Genomic DNA, 15,269 nt, shown 5'->3' with positions numbered 1-15,269 from the left:
TAAAATTATTAGAAATGAAGCGCTTGAAGTTAAAAAAGAAGTGCAAGTGGTTGGCGCCCGTACAACGGCCCTTGAGGAAAGGGTCAGCCAGGTGGAGGATGATGTACACCCGTTAAAACAAGAAGTCTCAGTTTTGAAAAATCAGCTAAATGCCTGTATGCAGAAAATGGACAGTATGGAAAACAGGATGCGCAGGGGAAACCTGAGGGTTTTGGGCCTCCCCGAGGGGTGTGAGGGTAACAATCCTATTAAGTTTATGGAAGACTGGTTAAAAGAGAAATTTGGCAAAGACTCATTTACGGACAGCTTCTCTATCGAACTGGCGCACAGAGTAGCCTCTAGAACCCCCTCTTCAGGGACGTACCCCAGGCACCTTATCTTTAAACTTTTAAATTTTAGGGACAAAGCTACGGTTCTTCAGAAAGCAAGAGAAATAAGAAACATCCAATATAACGGCGCAAGGATCTTAATTTTCCCAGATTTTTCCCCCGAGCTACAGAAACAAAGAGCCAAATTCGGAGAATGTAAACGGGAACTTCAGCAATTAAAAATTAACTATGCACTACTTTATCCTGCACGATTACGTATTTCAGCCCTGGGGGAGACCAGGTTTTTTTAATACCCCGGTAGAAACGCTAGCCTGGTTAAAGGGTTGAAAAAGAACGAGGGAAGATTAAAGCTGGGGGAAGAAATCTGAACAAATACAGGACCCTTTTTTTTTGCTTCTCCCTTTTTTCTCTTGGTTTGGTTTTTTCTTTTTTTTTTGTTTTTTTTTTCTTCTCTCTGGTCTGATGGGACATATTTTTTGAGTGAAAATGGGGTGGGGGAGGGGGGGTTATATAATAGGAATACTATATACACATTTAATAGGGACAACTCCCCTCGTACTGGGTGTTGGTGGCACGGTTTTCCTTTGCCTTAGGAGGTTAGAATGGTCACAATAGAAGCTCAGGGGGTGAGCGAAGAATTGGGCAGGGGGCTGGGATATGGGAGGAGGGGGGGGGGATGGGGGGTGGGAGGGGAGGGAAGGTTGGGTGAGGGTGGAGGGTGAAGGGTGGGGTGGGTATGGGTTTGTGTAAGCACAGACGGTTGAATTTGTGTGATGTGGTTTTGGTTCAGCCTGATATAGTGTATGGATTTGTAAAAGGAAGGTTAATAAGTAAGACCCACAATTGGGAGAGGCACAGTTTAGGTGGAGTTCAGGGAGGTATAATGTTATTAAGGTTGGGAAAATATGGTTGAAAGGGGCCGCTGTAAACCCCTAGATTTAATAAAACAGGTTAGAATATGCTCATGGAACGTCAGGGGGGTAAAGGACAGAGCCAAAAGACAGGCAATTTTTTCTGTGGCCAATAAAGGGAGGGTTGAGATACTCTGCCTGCAGGAGACGCACCTGGTTAAGGATACTGTTGGGGCGTTAGATCATAAATTCTATCAGAGGCAGTTTCACTCTACCTACACCCCGTATTCGAGAGGGGTGAGCATCCTGATAGGTCCAGGCCTGGTCTTCTCTTGCAGCCGGAGTAAGATAGATGAATATGGACGGTACGTTTTTCTTTCATGCTTGATAGATAACAATAAATATGTGCTAGCTAATGTTTATATACCACCTCCATTCAGTATGGAGATACTGGAGGAACTGGTGAGCTTCATGACAGATGCCCCGGGGATCCCGGTCTTAGTGGTTGGTGATTTTAATATGATGATGAACAATGCTTTGGACAGGTTGCCATCCAGAATTAGCTCCGGTGTCACCCCTAAGAGTCCTTTAGCACAATTTTGTGGGGAGGTTGGGCTAGTAGATATCTGGCGGAGGAGGCACCCTGAGGATAGACAATATTCATGCCACTCCAGGATATGTGCTACCTTATCCAGAATAGATCTAGTACTCGGTAGTGAGGAAGCACTGGATGGTGGAAGAGATAGTTTATGAGCCGAGAGGGATTTCAGACCATGCTCCTGTAATTGCTGTCATAAAGATGGGGAAGTATTGCAGTAGAGGGGACTGGAAAATAAATCCCTTTTGGCTCGAGCTTGTGGACAGCACAGAGAAAATAACAAAAGATCTGATAGAGTTAATTAACTCTAATTTAGGTTCAGCTTCTTTAGGGATAGTGTGGGATTCCCTGAAGGCTTATCTCCGGGGAATCCTAATCCAGAATATTTCATATTCTAAAATATTATCACAAGCAGAAGAACTAGAGGCTAAAGAAACAGTTAAAAGGGCGGAAACGCAGTATGTAGAGACGCCAACCTCACTTAATTATGAAGAATGGGTGAAAAGGCAGGATGAGCATAGTAGAATACTTCTGGAGAAAGTGGAAAAAAAGAGATTATTTCAGAGACAGAGCTTTTTTGGCGAAGGAGAGCGAGTCGGGAGAGCTCTGTCTCTGATCATTAAGGCGAATGGCCCTTCCAGTATGGTACCAGCAATTGAAGGGAGGGATGGGTTAAATAAAATAGCCACTTCTGAAATATTTGGAGAATTTAGAAAATATTTTGAAAAATTATATAATTCGTCACAAAGTAATGTGGAGTTTTTTTGAAAATTTAAAATTAACTCTACTAGCAGAGGAGGACCGGGACTTGCTAGATGCCCCACTGTCGCTTGATGAACTACGGAGGGTAGTGGGGAATATGGCAAATCAGAGGGCACCGGGCCCTGACAGCCTACCCATAGAGATTTTCAAAAAATATGGGGAGGTTCTACTCCCCCTACTTCTGGAGGTATTTAATGGAGTGAGGGAGAATGAGACATTGCCTGTCTCCATGACAGAAGCAGGTATAATAATCCTGTTGAAAGAGGGGATGAACCCTTTAGATATGTCATTTCGTTATTGTGTTCGGACGTGAAGATCCTGACAAAAGTGTTGGCCACAAGACTGAATAAAATAATTTCCAAAATAATACATACTGACCAAACCGGGGTTATCCCGGACACATCTGCAAGCACGAACATAAGACGAGTATATTTAAACATGCAACTACCCATAGCAAACAGCGGTAACAGAGCGATCCTCTCACTAGATGCAACCAAGGCATTTGATTGCCTGGAATGGCATTATATGTGGAAGGTGTTGGCTGAATTTCGGTTCGCCCGGTGGTTGAGCCTGTTATATAAAAACCCAAGGGCCAAGGTGAGAGTTAATGGTCAGAGTTCAGAGTGGTTTCAGTTGCGTAGGGGAACGAGACAGTGGTGCCCTTTGTCACCCCTGCTCTTCGCCCTAGCAATGGAACCACTGGCTACAGCTTTAAGGATGGCGCAAGGGATACAGGGGTTCAAAAGGAAGAAAGGGGAGGAGAAAGTGGCAATGTATGCGGATGATATTCTGCTGTTCCTGGCGGACACACAGGGTTCTCTGCCTGCAGCTATGGGGATAATTGAGGAATTTGGCCGTTTCTCTGGGCTGTCGATCAATTGGGAAAAATCAGTGATTTTGCCAATAGACCCTCTCTCAGCACCCCTTCCAAGCCAATTACCCCAAATTAAAGTAGCGAGGCAAATAAAATATCTGGGCATTAATATAACAAAAAATCCAGGACAATTTATAGATGGAAATTTAGTTCCACTTTTGAAAAAACTGAAGCAGAAGTGTCGGGTGTGATTGCGTTTGCCCCTCTCGGTCGCCGGGCGATGCAGTTTGATCAAGATGGTCTGGTTGCCCCAAATTTTATATATTCTTCACAACTCTCCAGTATGGATTCCCAAGCATTGGTTTAAAAAACTGGACAGTGTGTTTAGAGAGCTAATTTGGAAAAATGGTACGGCAAGTATCAGACTGCAAACGCTGCGGCGACCGGGAGGATAGGGTGGTATGGATGTGCCGGACCCTCGCTGTTACTTTTTAGCATCTCAAGTACAGCACGTGGGGGGCAGCAATAGGGGTGGAGGTTTTGGGGCAAGATGTAATATCTTATTGAATGACACTAAACATGATACAATCGTAGAGGCGATGGAGGCCGACTCATTTGAAACCAAATGTCCTACCACTCAGTTGATGGTTAAAGCTTGGGTGAACGTCAAAAAATTATTGGACTATAATGGTTTTTCGGAGTTCACCCCAATATGGGACAATAATAATCTTAGAGAGCTTAAGAAAATGGGACGTATTGAAGAATGGGACCATAGGGGTATTCACTGTTTGAATCAGCTGTACAAGGTAGAGGGGTTAAAATCATTTCAAGAACTGGTAATAGAATACGAGATCTCTAATAGATCATTTTACAGATACCTACAAATTAGGCATGCCTTAGAGGCACAATTCGGTGGGAAAACACCAATATGGTGTGAAATGCCATCTTTGGAAAAACTGGTTAATGCAGTATCTACGAAAGGCTTAATCTCTGTTATGTATGGTAGCTTGAATGACACGGCTCAAGCGGGCGAAATAGAAAACAAAAATAGGATTAAATGGGAGGCAGATGTCGGCCCACTATCGGATGACCAGTGGAAATATGTTCTGACAGTAGGTTCTAGGATCACCCTCTCCCCCTCACAAGTGGTTTCGCACCTCTACTTACCAGGGGTTATTGAGGGTAATGGGTAGAAAAGTGTAATCTTATTTGAATACAGATGTATTGTTTTAAGTAGTAGAAGATGTGTTGTAATGTATAGAGGGATGTTGTTACCCTCCTTTTTCTGCTGGCAATCTTCTTTTGTCTTTGTAATGGTAAATATTTTTTCAATAAAAGGTTAAAAAAAAATAAAAAAATATTGAATTGGAGATGCTGTGCGCCATGTCCATATGGGCGTATAGATTGCATTCTATCATGCGCTGAGGCCGCTATAGTAAATGGTGTGTTCGAGCTCTGTTCCCGGCGCACAATGTCGTAAATATGGAAAAGTGAGTTGCGCCTCACCGTGTGCCTCTACTGACTGCGCAGTGCTTTAGTAAATCAACCCCAAAGTGTCATTTCTTCAGTGTTGTCACATGAAAAGATATAATAAAATATTTACAAAAATGTGAGGGGTGTACTCACTTTTGTGAGATACTGTATATACACACACCAGCATAAATAACAAGACTCACCTTTCTGCTTACACTTCTTTTTTCACTCCTTGATTCGTAGTCTACAGCAAACCTGTCACGTTGCACTAAAGTGAGTGTTATTCCTCTGCCCTACTTAAATGTACTGGGAATTTAGCCAATTGGTTATGACATTATAAAACTCCACCCCCTTCCCCACAGTTACAGCGCCTGGGCATTAACTAATGAGCTCCCAACACATTTTGTAGTAGAAAACACTGTGTGTACAATTTACTGCTGCCTTCAATACTTTCTTTTATATGCTTTTTAAGGGTTTTATAATATTTTTAAGGGTGAACTACAAGCAGATATTTAAAAAGCACCCTTATGCATCATGCGTTTCTTCAAAATAATGCCAAAGCTAACATAGGTTACTAAATCTGTTGCACAATAGTTAATAAACTCCACAGTCCAAATGGTGAGGGGAAGGGGGTGGAATTAGGGTGTTTAAATAAATGGTATCTGTAATAGAATAGAAGACATGCATTACTGAGGGAACAGGGGTCTAACTGACTGAACAATCATACAGTATATAGAACATACATATAAAGGTAGGTATGCTACAAAATGATTCTGACTCACATGGGATTGCAACCCCCCTAAGAACCCCTTTTCAACAAATCTCCTGAAATAAAAGGTGTTAATTAAATGAAACAACAAACACAAATATCTTTGGAAAAAATTAGGCCGCGGCCCTTTATTGGAGCTAAAAGTTTATAAATACATTTTTTAAATAAACTTCCTTTTAACTTATTTAAATAGTCATAAACAAACGAATCATATTTGAAACAAATAGCAAACACCAAAGCTCGTCCATCAAGACGCGAGCTGAACTTGACAGTCCATCAAAGTCCTGAATCACACAGTCCACCCACAATAGTGGGTGACAATACCCCCAAAAAAGGATACAACTAAGGGCTGGGGAGAGACATCTGATCACAGTTAGCGGCATTCCTTTTCTTACACTGACAGAGTGTGAGGAGAGGAGAGCCGATCAGCGGCATTCCTCACAGGGGAGATCTGCACAGATAATCAGGGCACTGATTATCAGTCCAACCCAACAGTGCCCAGCAGTGATTCCAGTCAATGCTCAGCAGTAAAGCCAATCAGTGCCCATCAGTGATGCCAGTCAGTGCTGCCTTTCAGTGCCCATCAGTGCCTGCTCATCAGTGCCTCCAATCAATGCCCATCAGTGCCCATATGTGCCGCCTAGCAGCACCCATCAGTGCCACCTATTAGTGCCAATCATTGCCACCTATCAGTGCCCATCAGTGCTGCATATTAGTGCCTCCTCATCAGTGCCACCTCATCAGTGCTCTTTAGTGCTGTGTCATCAGTGCAGCCTATCAGTGCCCATCAGTGGAGCCTCATCAGTGCACATCAATGAAGGAGAAAAATTACTTATTTCCAAAATGTTATAACAGAAACTAAGAAAAACTATTTTTTTTCAAATTTTCAGTCATTTTTTCTTTTTTTTAGCAAAAAATAGAAAATCTAGTGGTTATAAAATACCACCAAAAAAAAGCTCTATCTGTCTCAAAAAAATGCTAAACATTTTGTTTTGGTACTGTGTTACATGACCATGCACTTGTCATTCAAAAGTGCGACAATGCTGACAACTGAAAATTGGCTTGGTCAGGAAGGGGATAAATGTGGCCAGTAGGCAAGTAGTTAAAGGAAGTTTAAAAATAACAGATTTACTGGCTTGTAGGTGGGGTGCAGCACACTGGAGGCAAAAATACACTCAGTCCCAGTGCAATGAAAGAACTTGTATTGAGATAATGCAGAGACAGTTCAGAAATAACCCGGTGGGAAGGCAGCCGGCCGAGAACACTCACAGTTCCAGCATGTAGAGAGAGAAGGATTCAGCTAAACTGACAGTGCCTGTAGAGAGGGGTAGAATGCAGCCTGGCCGTCTTGTGCCCAAGCAGGCAGGCAGATGTCCAGAGAAGTTATGAGCCTTACACTTTCCCTTCTTGTCAGGAACCTTTCCCTGCCATTAGTTATGTCCCTAGAGTTACGTGGGGTGCCAGCATTCAATGGACTAGCTTCCCCAGTGACCCACGAAACCACAGAGGGACTATGTTCCTCCTGACTTCTCCTCTAACTGCAGTTCTACTGCGGAAGAGCAGTATCTGCAGTGGAGAAAGCAGACTGCACCTGCCTACAGGCTGAATCACCACAAAGAAAGAAAACCTAAGAACGTAGAGCACAGCATAGAACTTAACTGATGATTTTTAAAGTAACCTTTTCCAGAAAATATCCTATGTAGCCAAGGGGCCCTAAATAGATATTAAAAACAGCTTTGTATAATAATCATTCATTTTTCTGTTTTACCTGCAAGCCATTTATGTCCCTTCAGAAGCTTGTGTAGCGCTGGTAGATTTACAATCTACCGCAGATTAGGTAAATTTAGTAAATTGGGTGTTGAAGGTTAAAAGTTCGCCTCTGTTCCAGCTTGGCTGACGTTGTGTGTGCTTCCGTGCTGACCGGTGGGTGTCGCTGTTACCATTAGTCAGTGTTGGAAAGGCAACGTGTCGAAGTATATAGATGCTCCTCTGTTTCGGAGACAAGCTCGGTGGAGGTGGTCCTCCGAGTTGCATTCTGGGAAGGGGGTATTTATGGGACAGACGCCATGTTTTAGGGGTTTTTTTTACAGCCACCTGCTGGCCCTCCTGGCCGTCAGGTATGCGTTGAGGAGCTACCCCGTGGTCCTCCGATCGGGAGGCCCACGATGCTGCGGCGCAGGGGTGGGTCCAGAGGCTTGTCTGGAGCCTACCACCATGGCCGAGGAATGGTCCTGAGCTGTCGGTCCTGTGTGAGGAAGCTGGACAGCCGAGGAGATCCCAGGGGAGGACCCGTCTTGGAGAGATCACGCAGCGTGCTGGTCTATAGAAGGGCCTGGTGACTCGGTTGCAGGACGTATCCAAAAGAAGTAATTACACAGCATAGTGTCGCCGGTTCGGCTTAAAGGTTCAGGCACTGTGACTGACTGTTCATTGCAGAAGATCTGATACATCCTGTGGCAGAGGATCGTGCAGATTTACCCGCCCCCAGTAAGTCTGTGGTAGAGACTTTAGATTCGTGCTGCACACTGGCTGTTAGACCGGTGAGAGAGGCCTATCCAGACGAGCAAAGAGTGTGTCCCACAAGGGGAGCGCATTCCATTCAATTATCTGAAATCTATTGGGACATTTGTTGCTAAGATATTAGAAGAAGATATTTGAATTTCTCCTGAAAGTTTCCTTTTCCACCTGTTTCCTGCTACTTCCCACAGTTGACTGTTTAATAAAGCATTGAAAACGTACTCCAGTGTTGGTGCGTGTGTCGTCCAGCAGTAAGCTCAACGGGACCCCTAGACCCGGTGTCGGTGAAACAGAGGGAAACAAAGTGAAGGTAACAGACCCGCTTAAACTAGCAGCTCCACTGTGAGTTATTGCTACACTTGGGACCCCTATATCTACAGGGACCCCTTGACTATATAAGCTATTTTCTGAAAAAGTTGAACTTAGCCTTTAAGCACATGCTTTTTTTAAAATACGTGTCATAAATGTAGTATTGTATTCAAAAAGGGATTATTATACTTTGTATTTTTAGCTGTGTGCATTATAACCAGGATTATAGATATCAGCAGATGTTAATTACAGCAGCTTGGGTATATTAGTCTTTAGTGTGGGTCATTATAGAAATTAATTAATGAATTTGACCTTGTATGAACTTGCAGATACTCTATAGCAGAGTTTCTCAACTCCAGTCCTCAAGGCGCCCCAACAGGTCAGGTTTTCAGGATTTCCCTTAGATGAATCGGCTGTGGTAATGACTAAGGCAGTGAAGCTGATCAAATTACCTGTGCAAAATAATGGAAATCCTGAAAACATGACCTGTTGGGGCGCCTTGAGGACTGGAGTTGAGAAACACTGCTCTATAGAACAATGGAAAATTAGTAAGATGAATTTTCAAACATTTGCCACTAGATGGCAGCCTAACATAACAAAGAATTCATTAAAACTTGAAAAATATAGCCTATATATCCTAGATCAGTGGTCATCAGCCCTGTCCTCAGGGCCCAACAGGCCAGGTTTGCAAGACAACTGAAATACATCACAGGTGATATCATTTGCTGCTCAGTGATTGCAGTATTCTATTCAGTATTGCAGTCTGCATCTCCCCGAGGTAATACATAAAACCTGGCCTGTTAGTGGGCTCTGAGGACAGGGTTGATGACCACTGTCCTAGATGGAAGCCAGGACCATAGCTCCATGGAGGTTTGGTGATGTGCATACTCATTTTCTCCCTTTTTACAGTGGAGATTTTCTACATCTTCCAGATCTTGACTGCGCTCAGAATAATTCCTTTTGAGTTACTTTTTAAAAACCAGAAAGCAGATTTTTTTGTTATAACTTTAAAAAAATTATCTTGGACTACAGACACTGGTATATTTTGGTTTTGTCCTGCCCTTGGCAAGACTAAAATTGGGACACCCCCCCCCCCCCATCTACATTTGTCCCATCCCAGCCGCTTTAACATTGAGCACGTCGTGCAACAGCCACAAACAATGTAAGTTTTACTATCCATAGGCGACACTTTAAAAGCCTTTACAAGTTACCATTTTAGATTTACACATGAGGTCTGCTGGTGCTAGAATTACTGGCCTCATATGACATTCACGGTGGTACCTCACATGTATGGGACGATTGCTGTTCTTCGTCCATTATGGCCTACCTCAACGTATCCACTCAAACCAAGGGAGAGACGTTGAGAGTAGTCTCATTAAAAGACTCTTAGATTTGTTGGACATCCAGAAATTTAGAACTACTCCTTACCATCCTCAAGGAGATCCTCATCCAGAGAGATTCAACCGAACTCTCTTAAACATGCTGGGAACTCTAACCTCTGAGCAAAAACAACACTGAAGTAAGCACATAGCGGCCATAGTGCACTCTTACAACAGTACTACAGGTGATGCCACAGGATACTCTCCATATCGCCTGATGTTCGGAGGGGAAGCCTGGACCATACCTCAGCAACTTCCCACAGAAGGTATGTGGACAGACTGCGGAGAAGCCTGAAACCCGCCTATGATAAGGCCCAAGCTGCATGAGATGCCAGAGGACAGAGGGACAAGAGAAATTTTGACCTCAGGGTGCGAGTGCAAGACCTACAACCGGGAGACAGAGTGTTGTTGAGGAATCTGGGCATACCTGGGAAGCACAAATTGGCTGATCGTTGGAAGTCACAGCCCTATGTTATATGCAAACAACTCCCAGGACTGCCAGTATACCAGATTCGGCCAGAAGGAAGTACAGGGCCATTAAAGACTTGGCATCGAAACCACTTTTTGCCTCTATCAGAAACAGTCCGAGTAACTCCTCAGCACAATTTACCATCCACATCCACCACCTCTCAGAGACCTCAACCAGTGACTAGTTCCCAGTCTAGGCCTCTTGCTGCAAATGATGAAGGCAGTGAGGAAGAAGAGATGAGAATAGGCTGGTTGTGGTCATCTCACACACCAGAGGTTGATACCAATCCTTTCACTCGCACAAAGGTGATAGATAGTGGAATTCTTCGACCAAAGGCCCCTGAATTTGTGTCACAAAATAGGCCTTCTGAAGATCTTGAAGGTTATCATCACTCCATGCCGGAAACAGACTTTGAGGGTTCTTTGTCCTCCAGTGAAGCTGAGATACAAGATACTGAAGTACCAAAGGCTGAAGTGGAGAAGGACAGTGTCAGTGTGCAGATAGCACTGAAACCCAAATAACAGAGAGCAAAGAGAATTATCCAACCACCAAGAGACTGACCTATGACGAGCTGAGCAAATACTCCGAGGAGATCTGCCCTGCTGCAAAAGGAACTTCTGAAATGCCTGATTCCTCCACTGCTGATTTAGTGGAGGACAACCCCATCTGACCCCCCGGCACATCTATACAAGACACCACGGTGTCAGCTGCAGGTGTACAGAACAGTCTCCCTTCATATGATAATTGGTGGGAGGCTCCTCTGTCAGTTCTATGTCATCGCTTAAATGCAAAAACTTGTAACAGGTCACGAATTTTAAATATCTTTGGGGACCAAAGATTCAAAGCAGGGGGAGTATGTAGCGCAGGAGTTTTTGCCACCTAAGTTACTATGTAAATATGTGATGTTCTTTAAATAAGAGTTTGGCTCCCTCTAGTGTCCATTCTATTTAATGTTATTAAGACTTTTGTTTGGTTTCATTAAGCCATGGTACAAAGCATTGTGGGAGATGTAGTGAGGAGGAAGTGACTCATATGTTAAAACTCAGTCAGCAAACTACTGACCCACAATGCTCACTTGCCTACCCACAAGGCCAAGTCACAGAATTGCCTGCTGGGTAAGGACAGAAAAGGGACAGGCGTGGCATGTTTTCGGTCTCTTGCTGGGATACCATTAAAGACCTGCCTGCAGGGAGCTGTGGGTGTGCAATTGGAAGACTGCGGCCTGTGTGGCGTGGAGCGTGTGGCCTCTAAGGAATTCCGGAACACCACGTGCTGGATCATCGTGTGGACGGATTGGAGGGTTCAGGATAATCCAAAGTTTCTTGCATTACAGTCACCAGCCATCAGAAGGAGTGGTGCGGTGTGACAGCGCCAGCTTGGAGCGGGACTGAAATATCAGAAGTGGAGCAGTACAAGCATCTGGGCCTTGTGTGTTGAGCAGGCACTTGCCCAGATCGATATAATACCTTTTTGCTGTGTAAATAGGTCCCAGACGGCTGGTGAGACCTGTAGTCCCACAGAAGCTATTTCACCTATTCACATACTGTGTATAGTGGACCCTCAGAGTTCATCTCCCCTGTACTACAAAGCTAATGTTGAGTTGCATACTTCAGTAAGGAAGAAGTTCTACAGGCGCTTTATATAACTATGCACTCGGTTACTTACACATCACCTTTACTTTAATCTGTCACTTATTTGTTCCCTGTATTACAAATACTGCAGTCTAATGAGCTAGCTGAAGAGGAAGAAGACAAGAGCTTTTCTGTTCACTATAAAGCGTTTTTACCTCATTATATACTGAGAACTGCATTACAACCTAGGGGGAGCCCTTGAGCATATGGCATAGGTGTATGTACTGTATTACATTGCTGCATTGTATCTGATAGTGCACTGCCAATTTAATGTGTGTATACTCTGAGGAGGGAGTGGGAATGTGTTCAATATAAGGGATGTATCATATTGAGTACAAGTCCCACTTTGTGCCTGTCTGCATACATAGGCGTGCGCACAGGGTGTGCCGGGTGTGCCTGGGCACACCCTAATCACCCCATGTGCATTAGCATTATCCAGGGGTGGCACCAGGTGGGTGGTTGGGGTGCCGGTGGCCAGTGTAAATGCCCCCATTATATTAAAGGCTAGGTTCAACTGTAGGAACATATTACACCTATACTTAGGATTTAAGGTAATATGCTCCCAATCAACTGTCTCTCACCATCAGAGCCTCTTCCCTGTGACAGCAGGTGGCGTTCATATGTATTTGAGCTTTGGGGTTGTAATGGAAATTTGTAAGTTCTGTATATAATTGTATTGTATTTTGTATGTATTGCACACTGCCCTCACTGTGCACACAGCACTAATAATGTTTTCAGTAAATGTTTACATTCTTTCGAGTCCTGATTAGAATTAGCCTGCCTATGTAATGCCCCTTGTTACCATAAATGTACAATTGTAATATTAATGTGATACCTACGTAATCATGTGCATAAAAACCTTCAATTGCGTCATAATAAAGCAGAACAGTTATTTGGAAAGATGCTGAGCGTATCTTTTGTGTCTGTTCCCTACTGCAGTAGTTATTATTAATTTGGAACCACTAATCAATATGAGGATAGGAGTTGCCTATCATCAATTTAACCAAGTCAGCATGGCGAGCTTTGCCTTAGGAGGGGATTCCAGGTGACCCTGAGTATCCGAAACGAGGAGCTTGAGACGATCCGGGAATTTCTGATAATCAGCCGGCTGAGGTAAGCCTTTTGCTTACATTTGAGTTATCAGACTTCCTTGATGAGTAAGGCATTTTTGGGACAAAGGGTACCTATTTTACTCCCCTTCATCGAACTGTATTGATTGGTGGTTATATGTTATGTTGTCAGAGAGGGAAGATGGGATGAGCACTGTGGCTCCCCGTCTGATCATAGAATCATAGAAGCTAGATATAAAAGATATCTGAACAAAATAAGGAAAGCAGAATTTAGGCAGGGAAATATTAATGAGAGTTAAAAGAAATTGAGAGAATGATATGCATGTGTTGTGTACAAATGGGAAAAATGTAAGCGATTTTAGAGAGATATTGGTGTGTGTGCGAATGCTGGGACCTTTAGTTCTATTGCTTGTGTGTGTCATGTACGCAGATGTGACCCCCTCCTTTGCGCTCTCATGAAAGAAATGTGGCTGGGATGAGAGGTTAGTGATAAGCTGGAAGGACACCATGGAAAGGAAAATGTGTGAGTGTGGCGCTGTCCAGAAAAACTTTTCGGTAAAGGCAGTGAGTGTGGAAAATGGTGTTTAAAATTACCGTATTTATCGGCGTATAACACGCACTTTTTTCCCCTTAAAATCAGGGGAAAGTCGTGGGTGCGTGTTATACGCCGATCCCCGCTATCGCTATGTGAATGTCGGCGTTCGCCGCCGACATTTACATAGCGAGTAGTTTCAAATATGGCGCCGCGGACTTCGGAAGGACTCGGCGGTGCTGAACGAGCGCCGCCGAAATCACAGAGCCGAGATACACATAGTCGGGTGTATTCGGCTCTTTCCGGCGCCGCTCACTGTCACGCCTAGTCCCGCCATTGGACCTGTGTTATGTCCATCATAGGGCGGGACTGGGCGGGACTGTGAGCGGCGCCGGAAATAAAATTTAGAATAATAATAATATTTTAATTAACAGATTTAGATACTAATCTGCTAATAGGCCACTGTCTATGTATTTTAAGCAAGGTTATAATACCAAATATATACCATATACACTGCGCGGTGGTAATGTGCATAAATAAAACTATATCTGACCCATGCAATTGTGACACACACACAAAAGGCCCAAATACTAGAAAGGTGTCACCAGGAATCTCTGGCGGACTATCTGGTCGTTCCAGGTGACATAACCACTGGAACAGGGTCGCGGGCTTCGGTCTGCATAATCCTAGGAAAAATGGCCACCGGCACACAAAAACATGGCCACCGGAACTCAAGTACACATAATATGGCCGCTGGAACGCAAGCGCATTACGGACCGCACAGTACATAAGGATAGGGGAGACGACGCAAGGACCACGCTCCCGTAGAAGTCCGAGTGACGAAACGTACGTAGGGTGTGGCTTGGGTTGAATGCCGTGCAGACATCTCCCTGTAAACAGACGCTTAGGAACTTCTCAATGTTCATTGCAAACTGCTCATTGTTTTCTACTACAATGTGAGTACCTTTTACATCTGACAAAATAAACAGTGTTTTAAACGGTTTTACACTATGGAACCCCTTCTTTTCTCCTTCATGTCCTAATGTAATTACCTGAACCTGGTCCTGCCAAGTACTGCTGCACAGTGACACATACTGTGACTACACGCTACCCCTGCAGGGGACTAACAGCTGGTGAGTCTCTGCACAATCACAACGCGAGACACCGGCACTGGATTACTATCTGCTGTTTGTTTTAAAGGATTTCCACAATGAACGCCGTCTTTCACTTTTAGTGCACTGAGCACACACCACAGTTATTCATATGGACTGTCTATCATTCATATATAATTTATTCTAATTGTTTGCATGACACGTGTGAATAATTATACATTTTTTTCTAAGGATTATTTCAAGAAGGCACATGTCACTTTGTCATTTATAATAATTGAAATGTTGATTGATTTATTACGTCACTTTAATTTTAGCACAAGACACCTTTGGCTCATTTTGCATGTCACGTGTGATGTATCTTATTGTATTTATTGTGCTTTTAAAGGTTAAGGCATAAGTCATTTTTAGTAGTGGATAAGTAGATTTATCTCAGGAGAAGCTGATGTATATACCAACTTATTACTGCTGAGGGAATATAGCACAAGACACTTTGGATATAATTTTAAACACCATTTTCCACACTCACTGCCTTTACCGAAAAGTTTTTCTGGACAGCGCCACACTCACACATTTTCCTTTCCATTATTTTCCGCTTATTCCATTTCGGTGGAGTCAGTGTATGTGAGGGCAGCAGTCTAACAAATAATTATTTTA

At 43.6% G+C, this 15,269-nt stretch overlaps 1 protein-coding gene across 2 annotated transcripts in view; it reads right to left on the bottom strand.

The window, feature by feature from the left end:
* Positions 1–5,181, bottom strand: part of LOC141140220 (amine sulfotransferase-like) — a 121,447-nt gene extending 116,266 nt beyond the window's left edge. For both annotated transcript variants that reach the window (XM_073627136.1, XM_073627137.1), the window contains exon 1: positions 5,031–5,181. The gene's annotated coding sequence lies outside the window, so the exon portion shown is untranslated. The remainder of the gene's footprint in view (positions 1–5,030) is intronic.
* Between the last annotated feature and the right edge of the window lie 10,088 nt (positions 5,182–15,269).

This window comes from Aquarana catesbeiana, linkage group LG04 (genome assembly GCF_042186555.1).
Source record: "Aquarana catesbeiana isolate 2022-GZ linkage group LG04, ASM4218655v1, whole genome shotgun sequence".
Lineage (NCBI taxonomy): Eukaryota > Metazoa > Chordata > Amphibia > Anura > Ranidae > Aquarana > Aquarana catesbeiana.
Note: the sequence above shows the minus strand (reverse complement) of the source record. Positions and strands in the feature narration are given on the sequence as shown.